The sequence below is a fragment of the Sciurus carolinensis genome, chromosome 12, assembly GCF_902686445.1.
Source record: "Sciurus carolinensis chromosome 12, mSciCar1.2, whole genome shotgun sequence".
Lineage (NCBI taxonomy): Eukaryota > Metazoa > Chordata > Mammalia > Rodentia > Sciuridae > Sciurus > Sciurus carolinensis.
The window spans coordinates 79,486,521-79,495,560 of record NC_062224.1 but is presented as its reverse complement, the minus strand read 5'-3'; the positions used below and the strand labels follow the sequence as shown (position 1 = coordinate 79,495,560).

Sequence of the window (9,040 nt, the reverse complement as noted above, 5' to 3'; positions counted from 1 at the left end):
CAAGATTGCCTGATACCTGATAAATGCTTAGGTTTATGTGGAAATTCACACACACACACACACACACACACACACACACACACACCACACACACCATGCCACACGTGCTCAGGCAGACAGACAATTCAACTGAGCTGTGAAAATAACAGTGACCCTGAATCTGGAAGAAATCAGGTATCAAGCCTAAAAGAAATTGAATGATCCTTGCATTTCCTTCCCATTCGATGTGTTTGGTTTCCATGGGAAAGGACAACGGGCGGAGGAGGAGGGAATGCCTCTTCAGTAACACACCATTCAGCTGAATTGACTGGAAAACTTTATTTTCAGTATTATATAAAAGAAAGTCACTGCCATCTGTCCAAATGATAGCAGCAACATCTATAAAATTGTTTCCAGTAAAAGTAGTTTACAGCATTATACGCAAAGCGATTAATATGCATACGAATCATCATAAACTCTTGTTCAAATGCAGATTCAGATTCCTGAGGTGTGGAGTGGTCTGAGATTTCTGCATTTCTAACAGACTCCTAATTGATACTGAGGATGCTGATTTGTGGGCCACACTTTGAATAAGAGAACACATTAACCTTCCGATAAGCGAACGGGTTGAGATTTGAAGAGAGAGAGATGCAGAGGATCATACCTGCCAAACAGTTGCCCACATCTCCTAAAAATATGGTAGGATAGGAATCCGCCAACAGATTCAGGAATGGACCTTTTCACTGTTTAGGGGGGTTCACTTCCTCTCAAGCTGTGTGCGAATCATCCTAACCAAGGCACTCTGGTGAGGATTTCTGCACCCCCACTTTCCCTCTTCCTCAGGTGACATGGATGCATCTAATGGCAGCTTGTGCTCCATTGCCCATTACTGACAGGGCTGTGAGCTTGTCACTGCCCAGAGTGACAACTGATTGGTCCCTCCGTTCAACCCTGCTATGAACAACCAGATTAAATTTATATACTCCTTCACCCTGTGGAGGGGTGTCCTGACATCCAGGGAAAATTGAGGGTAAGAAGGTCACTGATGCTTTATTTGAGGCCCGAAGTCTGTTCTCAATGCTGTTTGACATTATCCCAGATACATTTTTAAATCTGTAACAGGAGTGAAGAGTTGTAATTGGTTTAAGGTGCCCAGAGATTTCTGGGCAGGCCGGATAAAAGTCGTTGCCCTGTAAATTACCAACAGCTGAAGTACAGAGACTAGAAAATGAAGCTTCCTACCTAAACTCACCAGGGGAAAAAACTTCTGCTGTTGAGGGAGACTCAGAGCCCCAAATCCGGGGACCTCTGGAACAAAATAATCTTTGTCTTCTGTGCAGACCCAGCTTGCTAACACCCTAAGGAGCCTCTAGTGCCCCCCTGTCCGACTGAAGGGAACAATCTGTAAAACACCCCTCTCGGTTCTTCCTCTAGTACAGCTTCTCCTCCACAGCACAGAGGCTGCAGCCAAGATACGCTAAAACCAGCAGGTTTAAAGAAGTCCACGCTGCACATCGAGCACATCTCCTTCTCAGTCTGAAAAGCTTATTTTCTCTTCTTAGCCCCATTGATCCCTCAGAGGCTAGCCACCCCTTTTTCTCAGTGTCTCTTTCTTTTGTGGAAAATAAGATCTTTGGGGAACTGTTTCTTTGGAAACAAATATCAAGATATTCAAAACTAGCCAAAGGATATTCTTCCTCATGCTGACCCTGAAATCTCCAGAACCTGTTTCCTAACAACTACACTATAAGGACTCTGACTTTTCCCAGACCCTGCCTTTGCCTTCAAAGACTAATTCCTTTCAGCGCTGAAGTGTTTTTTCCTTCTCTCTCTCCTTTTCCCTCTCTCTGTTCCTCCCCTACTCACACACACACACACACACACACACCATCTCCCCATCCTTTACTTGGCTCTTCTAAAGAAGAGAAAGATACCATAAAGATGCCAAGGATGATTTGAACTTGCCGTCAGGAGAATGGACATGTGCTATCTCGAACTCAGGAAGTATATGAGCCGTATAATCAATAAAATGCATTAAATGAATTGCTTTTGGTTTTCTTCCTCCTATGAGAAAGTCTTAATTCCTCATCTGCATGCAGCATGGGCCCAGCTGTTGGTCTTTCAGCAGAGAGTTGAGAAAAGGCAGAAAAAGAGTTTGTTTCTAAAAAGTTGCAATCTTTCAGGATCTCCATCATGGTCGTTCCACTCTTCTAGTCCTTCTTCATCCAAATCTGGTTTATGAAGAGCTAGTTCCTCCAAGTGTATAAAGTCACCATTAATCTACACCAGAGAATTCTTTTCTGAAACAAGAGAGAATTGAATTCATGTCAAAGACACTCTCCGGCCACATGAAAGTGTGCCTTTGTCACCTTGTCATTAAATGTAACCCTTGGTTTAAACCACTTGTTCTACCTACCTCCATCTCATTCCTCATCTGGTGGTATTCTTAGAATGGACACCCAGTTACAAATTTCTAGATATAATTCAGCTCATCAACTCCACTGTAATTTGCATTTCTTCTCCAGACCCCTGGTCTACACAGCCATTCACAGATAACCAGTTTGGGCCAGTTCTTGCAAAGTTGCTGCCACCATATTCATCCTGTTCCCATCAGTGGAAATGAGACACACAGTCTTCATTAATTCAAGTGTTGTTAGACACATGTTTTTATCTTTCAGGCAGCTTCATGTACAGAATAGTTTGGTTTTATAAATGGTTATTTACTTACTCATGGTGATACATTCACAATATCAGACCTCTTGTTAAATTTAGTTCTGTGATCTAGATAATTTACTACCTGTTACCAAAGCTGGCCTTCCAAGAACTGCAGCGGGAAAGGCCCAAGGGAGATTTCTTCAAGGACAATGATCTGAAAGATGATACAGATGAGAGAGGGGGAGGAATAAAAAGCAGAATCCCCCATGAGAAGCCAATGCTTTTTAGCTGATGGCCTCATAGTCATATTTCCATTTAATTTTGAGTTTCCATAAAGATGCCATAAGTGATTTGGACTTGCCTTCAAGAGAGTGGACACGTGGTGTCTTGAACCCATGGAGTAAATGTGCCGTACAATCGATAAAACACATTAAATGAATTGCTTCTATTTCACCCCCCATGAGAAAGTCTTCTTTCCTTTGGCTGCATGCTGCCCGTACCCAGCTGTTGATATTAAAGAAAGGGAATAGAGAGTGAAGAAAATGGAGTTGGTTACTGAACGATTAACACAGACTAGACCTCTATTCAGTAAGTGGTATAAACGAAGGGCATTTCTCCCCCTCTTTGAGTAGAATAAGATGCTTTCAATATGTACAGATGTGTATCTCATGCTTACTGAGTGCACATCACAAGCAGTGATTAAAGCTGTGCTGTTCTGAGGTTAAATGTCTTCTCTCTTGCAAAGGTAAACTGGTAGGTGATTCAGGTCAGGGGTATAGAGCATCCCTGGGTGGTAAGGAAGTGTTGAAAGGAGGGTTCCCCAGTAGAAAAACACTTGACTAAATAATCAACCAAGAACAGCAGAATTTCATAGGAGCCATGACAAAAGATCCCAGAGAAGCAAGACCTCAAGACATTGGGTAGGGATGAATTGCTAACAAACTGCTTAAAAAAAAAAAAAAAAAAAAAAAAAAAAACAGAAAAAACCTGGTTTTCCCAGTTGAGGGGGACATTGTAAATGTTGGTTAGCCAAAAATAAAGTCAAAATCATAGTTTTAATTATTAAAAGCCCTCATGTATTAAACACTGCACTAATAAACATGCATTGTTTCATTTAACCTTATGAAGTTTGTACTTTAATTTACTGGCCCCATTACATAGATATGGAAATGGAGGCAGAGAGAGTAAATTTCTCTCTGCCACATGACTGGCTCAGTAGCAAAAAAATTCAAACCAAGGTGTTTGTCTTCCAGAAGTCCACAGTTAAACTCTACATGATATTGAAAGTAACAGGAAAGAGCACCTTCCTTTCTTTTCCTTCTTAGACTCCAGTCTTTCTGGCATGTGATTACAGGCTGTCCTGATCTATCCACATATCATATAATGTAGACAGTCATTCACTTTGGTGAAATTTCTCAAATGAGCTTACATCCTGAGGACACAGAAAGAAAGATATTCACCATAGACTTTTTCGATATCAGAGAAAAGTCATCAGCTGAAGGTACATTCCACTCCTACCCCACAGAGGAGAATTAGTAGAGTTCTAGGCAAAAAGACTCCTTTGACTCCCCTCGACATTGATGGAAAGATGCCAGTTAGTCGGAGGCTGATGTGTTCTAAGCAGAAGGCTGTGAAAAATGCCATTAATGCAGGCAGGCGGTGGGTAGGGAGTCGATTGCTGGAATTCCATAATTAATTGTGTGCCATTTGGAGCAGTGCAAAATGAGGCTTCCATTCACCTCACTCTCTAGGAAAGTGCCATTGCTTAGAATTCATAGAACTCAGGGTTGAAGGTTCTGAAGATCTTCTAGTTTAGATCCCCCAACTAACAGGTAAAGAAATGGAGAGTTGAGATGGGGACATGACAAGCCCAAGGTCATAAATCTAGTTAGTGGCAGAGCCAGACTAGACCCCAGAGTGCCTGACTTCTTTTTTTTTTTAATTGGTTCTTCTTACTTATACATGACAGTAGAATCCATTTTGATAAAATTATACGAGCATGAAAAATATCTTATTCTAATTAGGATCTCATATTTGTGGATGGGTATGATGGTGAGATTCACTTAGGTATTTTTATAAGTGTATATAATAAAATTATGTTAGACTTATTCCATTATCTTTCCTATTCCAATCTTCCCTCCCTTCCTTTCATTTCCTGTTGTTATAATTTACTGAACTACTCTTCTTCCCTTCCCCCTCTGTATTGTGATTTAGCTTCCACATATTAGTGAAAACTTTCAACCTTTGTTTTGGGGGGATTGGTTTATTTCACTTAGCATGATAGTCTCCAGATCCATTCATTTACTGGCAAATGCCATAATTTCATTCTTCTTTATGGCTGAGTAGTATTACATTGTGGATATATACCCAATTTCTTTATCCAGTCTTCTGTTGAAGGGCACCTACATTGGTTCCATTGCTTAGCTATTGTGAATTGTGCTGCTATAAATATAGATGTAGCAGTGTCACTCTACATCTATATTTAAAAATTTTTGGATATATGCTAAGGAGTGGGATAATTGGGTCAAATGGTGGTCCCATTCCTAATTTTTTGAGGAATCTCCATAGTGCTTTCCAGAGTGGTTGCACCAATTTTCAGCCCCACCAGTGGTGTATGAGCCTTCCCTTTTCTCCATATCCTTGCCAACATATATTGTTACTTATATTCCTGATAATTGTCATTCTGACTAGAATGAGATGAAATCTCAGTGTAGTTTTAATTTGCATTTCTCTAATTGCTGGTGATATTGAACAGTTTTTCATATATTTGTTGAACATTTTGTTTGTCTCACTTGTATTCCAGTACACTTTCCACTCAACTTCTGTGTTGCCAATACACATAAAAGAACTCCTAGATACCCAGTCACCAAATAGCAGTGCAAAGTTTCACGATATGAGTGAGAGCAGAGAGGTCAAAACAATAAAAACAATACCCCCACTCAATTATTTTAATAACAAAAATTTTCTAAACATCGGGGGCAGGGTCCCTATCTGCTCAACTAAATTGAAAAGAACAGTCATTATTGAATTGTCCTTTTTGGTATTCCACAGACATGGAAACTCCTAACATATTAAGACTATTGTTAGAATTTGAAGTTGCACTTGGGCATCATAGAACCCAACCTTCTTGTGCATAGATGATGGGCCCGAGACCCAGAAAAGAAGCAACATATTCCAATAACGCAGTTATCAGTGGCAGAGTGAGCAGAGGGATTCAGATGGTCTCCCACTTAAGTGTGCTCTTACCTACCTCACAATTTCTCCTCAGGAGCTGGGAGTGAGTGTGGGGAGGTACATGAAAAGTCATTCAGCCCAGCTCATTATCTTTTCTTTAAAGAATGACTTGACTCATCCTTTCTCTATCAAGTAGTTTGTAATAAGCCAAGTGCAAGTTGAAATTTCCAAGTGCAAACTTCCAGGAAGGAAGGACTTTCGAGTTGTTGCCTAAAAACCAGGGCAGGAAGGGTTTCCTAAGAAAAGTCCTCAGCAGCATCACCCTTTCAGTAGTCAACCTGGAAATTTCCTAAGAGGACCAAGATGCAGTCAATCTTATTGTGCTCCTAGAGCTAAGGATTGTGTTAGAACTTTGGATACAAAGAGGCCCCAGAAAAGCATTTCTAAAGAAGCATACACAGTCCTTTTAGCCAAAGCAGGCAAACCTTTGAGATGGTTTAATGGACTTGACAGAGGACATGATGACTGAGCAGGGGTTTGTTTAACAGCTATGGGAAAAGAGGCATTCCAGGCATGAGCAACATGCATACGCATGAAAGTGTCCTATGTTCATGTCAGGTTCAAAATTGCCTATAAGTTCTCTGTCTTGGAGACACAAGACACAATTCACCACTCCATATTTGAACTGAGAAAACAATATTTAACCTGGGCCCATGAAACAGGTATCTGTGATGCACTTGGCAAGTTAAGTGCATGACTTGTTTGCCTGACAGTTTAACCTCCTTTCTCTAGAGTCCCTCATTGATTGTTCTGCCAACGGGTCACTGTTAGCATCAGAGGAAGGTCTGGTTTAGTCCTGTAAATCCCGTCATAGCCCTGGAAAGTCAATTTATTTATTTGTTTGTTTGTTTGTTTATGGTGATGAGGATCAAACCCAGGGTCTAATAAGTACTGTACCACTGAGCTGCACCCTCAGCCTGTGAAGCCAATTCTTTTTTTTTTTTTTTTTTTGAAATGTTTATTGAGTACCTAAGTGCACCAGGCCGGTACTAAGACTCTTCTGACATTGTGTCAAGGAACACACAAAGTAACTTATTATTCATGGATTCAAGGAGAGGATATAGACATGATTTTCAAGTTGGGCATGTGTGGGTAAGAAGAGGGTAGACACTGGGATAAGGCTGGGGATGGGATGCCCCTGTGGACAATTGATCACCAGCTGACAAAGTATGTTTTGCCTATTTGTTGATTTTTGCTTCACCCTATTAGAATATAAACTCTATGAGGGTTCTGGTTTCTTTGTTTTCTTTACTCATATTTCCAGGATCTAGAATGAGGCCTAGTACATTGTGGGCATAAATACTTGTGGAGTGAATGAGAGAGTCAACAAATGAATCGTTTCATAAATGTTTATTACGCATGCCAGTCACTTCCCCAGTACTGAGATTCACGGTAAGAAAATTTGCCCTTGCTCTTAATAAACATGAAGTCTAACATGAGAAATGAATAAATAGACAGGAAGTTGCTGTTGGTGTGAAAGGTTAACACTTCTATAAAGGCAGGAATTCAAGAAACACCTGTGTGAAATGCCAGGATTGTCTTTCAGTATCAGCCTATTCCAGTTGTATAAGACACTGGCCCCCTTCCATTTGTGTCAAACTGAATGGGACTCTGGGAAACTATTGTTCAAAGACAATAAACACAAAGTTTAGAGTCCAAAATTATTTTACAAATCACCCCCCTACACTATCCAGTCCTTGTTCTCCTAACCCAGCAGTATGGTGGTATTGCTCTGGTGTCTTCAGCTTGCTCCGATCCTACTCAGGGTCATGGCTGTGTGTTGCTACTGGAGTGCTTTCTCATTATAGTATTTGTATGTTGTTGAAACAACCAACATAATTTTCCCTGAGGAAATATAGAGGCATGGAGGAAAAATCAAATGGCCACACCTCCACTCACTAGCTGCCATCTCTTCTCAGCAAATGTGTCCCAAGAAGAAAAGTCAAGTGAGGTCATCGAGGAAATCTGTCCTAAAGGTTAGTGGCCACAGCCACGCTTTGGCTTCCTCCCTCTACCCACATCTTATCTCCAGTTCTTTTGTGACCAATTTACTGGGATTTGCAAGAAAGCTTATTAGTTATGGGTCCTTAATGATTTCTTAGTATGGAGTGGTTCTCAGTGATTGCGTACAGGAAAGAAAACCAAGGATAGGGTGTAGAAGCCAAATTGAAGGGCCTGAAGAAGAAACAGGAATCAGAGTTAGTGTATGTTCCAGCTCCCCTAGTTCTGTCACTTTAACCTAAGCCTTCTAGCAATTTTTTTTTTTTCTTTTTCATATTTGCCCGGACCAGAATGGGTTTCTACAGAATCCTCTATATCCCTGGGGTGTTTGTGAAACCAAAGAAAGATCTAAGAGAAAGTTGTGGAAATGCCAATTGAATCCTCACGTTTTGCATCAAATGAATAGCCTGGAGGAACATGGAATGGCTCTTGCCAGCTTTGGAAAAGGCAAGCAAAAATATGTTCAGGGTCAATTTCATGGGTCATGCTTTCTGATCCAATGGGTAAAATATTTGATAGAAGAATGAAATGCTGCTGATGATAAAAGATACAGTGATTTATTCATGAAAAGCATGTTTCTTGGAGATGAAAATGGATGGAGACTAGGAAATCTCAGGATCTTTTGGGTAAAATATCCCTATCCAGCATCTACAAGATGGCTGTGTTATGTTTCTTAAGATCTATGGGAAATAGTGACAAAGTCCAAATAGCATTTAGCTGGTTTGTGAAATAGAAGAAATGGAAAGTTTTGTTCAGTATCTGACTTCCGTAAAAGATAAAGAAATGAAAAGAAAAGCCCCACTTGAATCCCAAGAAACCTTCCCTAGAGTTTATTGATTGTCTTCTGATAGAATAAAGATCATTGAAAAGGGAAATAAAATGCACAAAGAAAAGTATATGTACAATATTCTCAAATATTATCCCTTGGCCCAGTGTGGATGCCCAAGTATCTGTTTCCTATTTCCTTTTTCTTCTGTACTTTCCTATCCCTTTTTCCCCTCTGAAATATGTTCACCCAGTAGAATTGAAACAAAAGTAATAATTTGCACAAAAATACCTTGACTTATAAAATGAATATAACACACCAACTCCACTAAACCTAATATGGAGGAAAATAATACAACTTTGACATAAACTCAAACTTTTTTCTTTAACATCACCTCATTCTGGC

At 40.2% G+C, this 9,040-nt stretch overlaps 1 long non-coding RNA gene across 1 annotated transcript; it reads right to left on the bottom strand.

Annotated features, from left to right (window-relative positions):
• Positions 1–386: 386 nt before the first annotated feature.
• Positions 387–3,018, bottom strand: LOC124962259 (uncharacterized). The gene is made up of 3 exons (XR_007104444.1): positions 2,708–3,018; positions 2,396–2,580; positions 387–2,279 (listed from the first exon to the last, which is right to left on the bottom strand). It is a non-coding gene; the product is annotated as an uncharacterized LOC124962259 (long non-coding RNA).
• Positions 3,019–9,040: the final 6,022 nt, after the last annotated feature.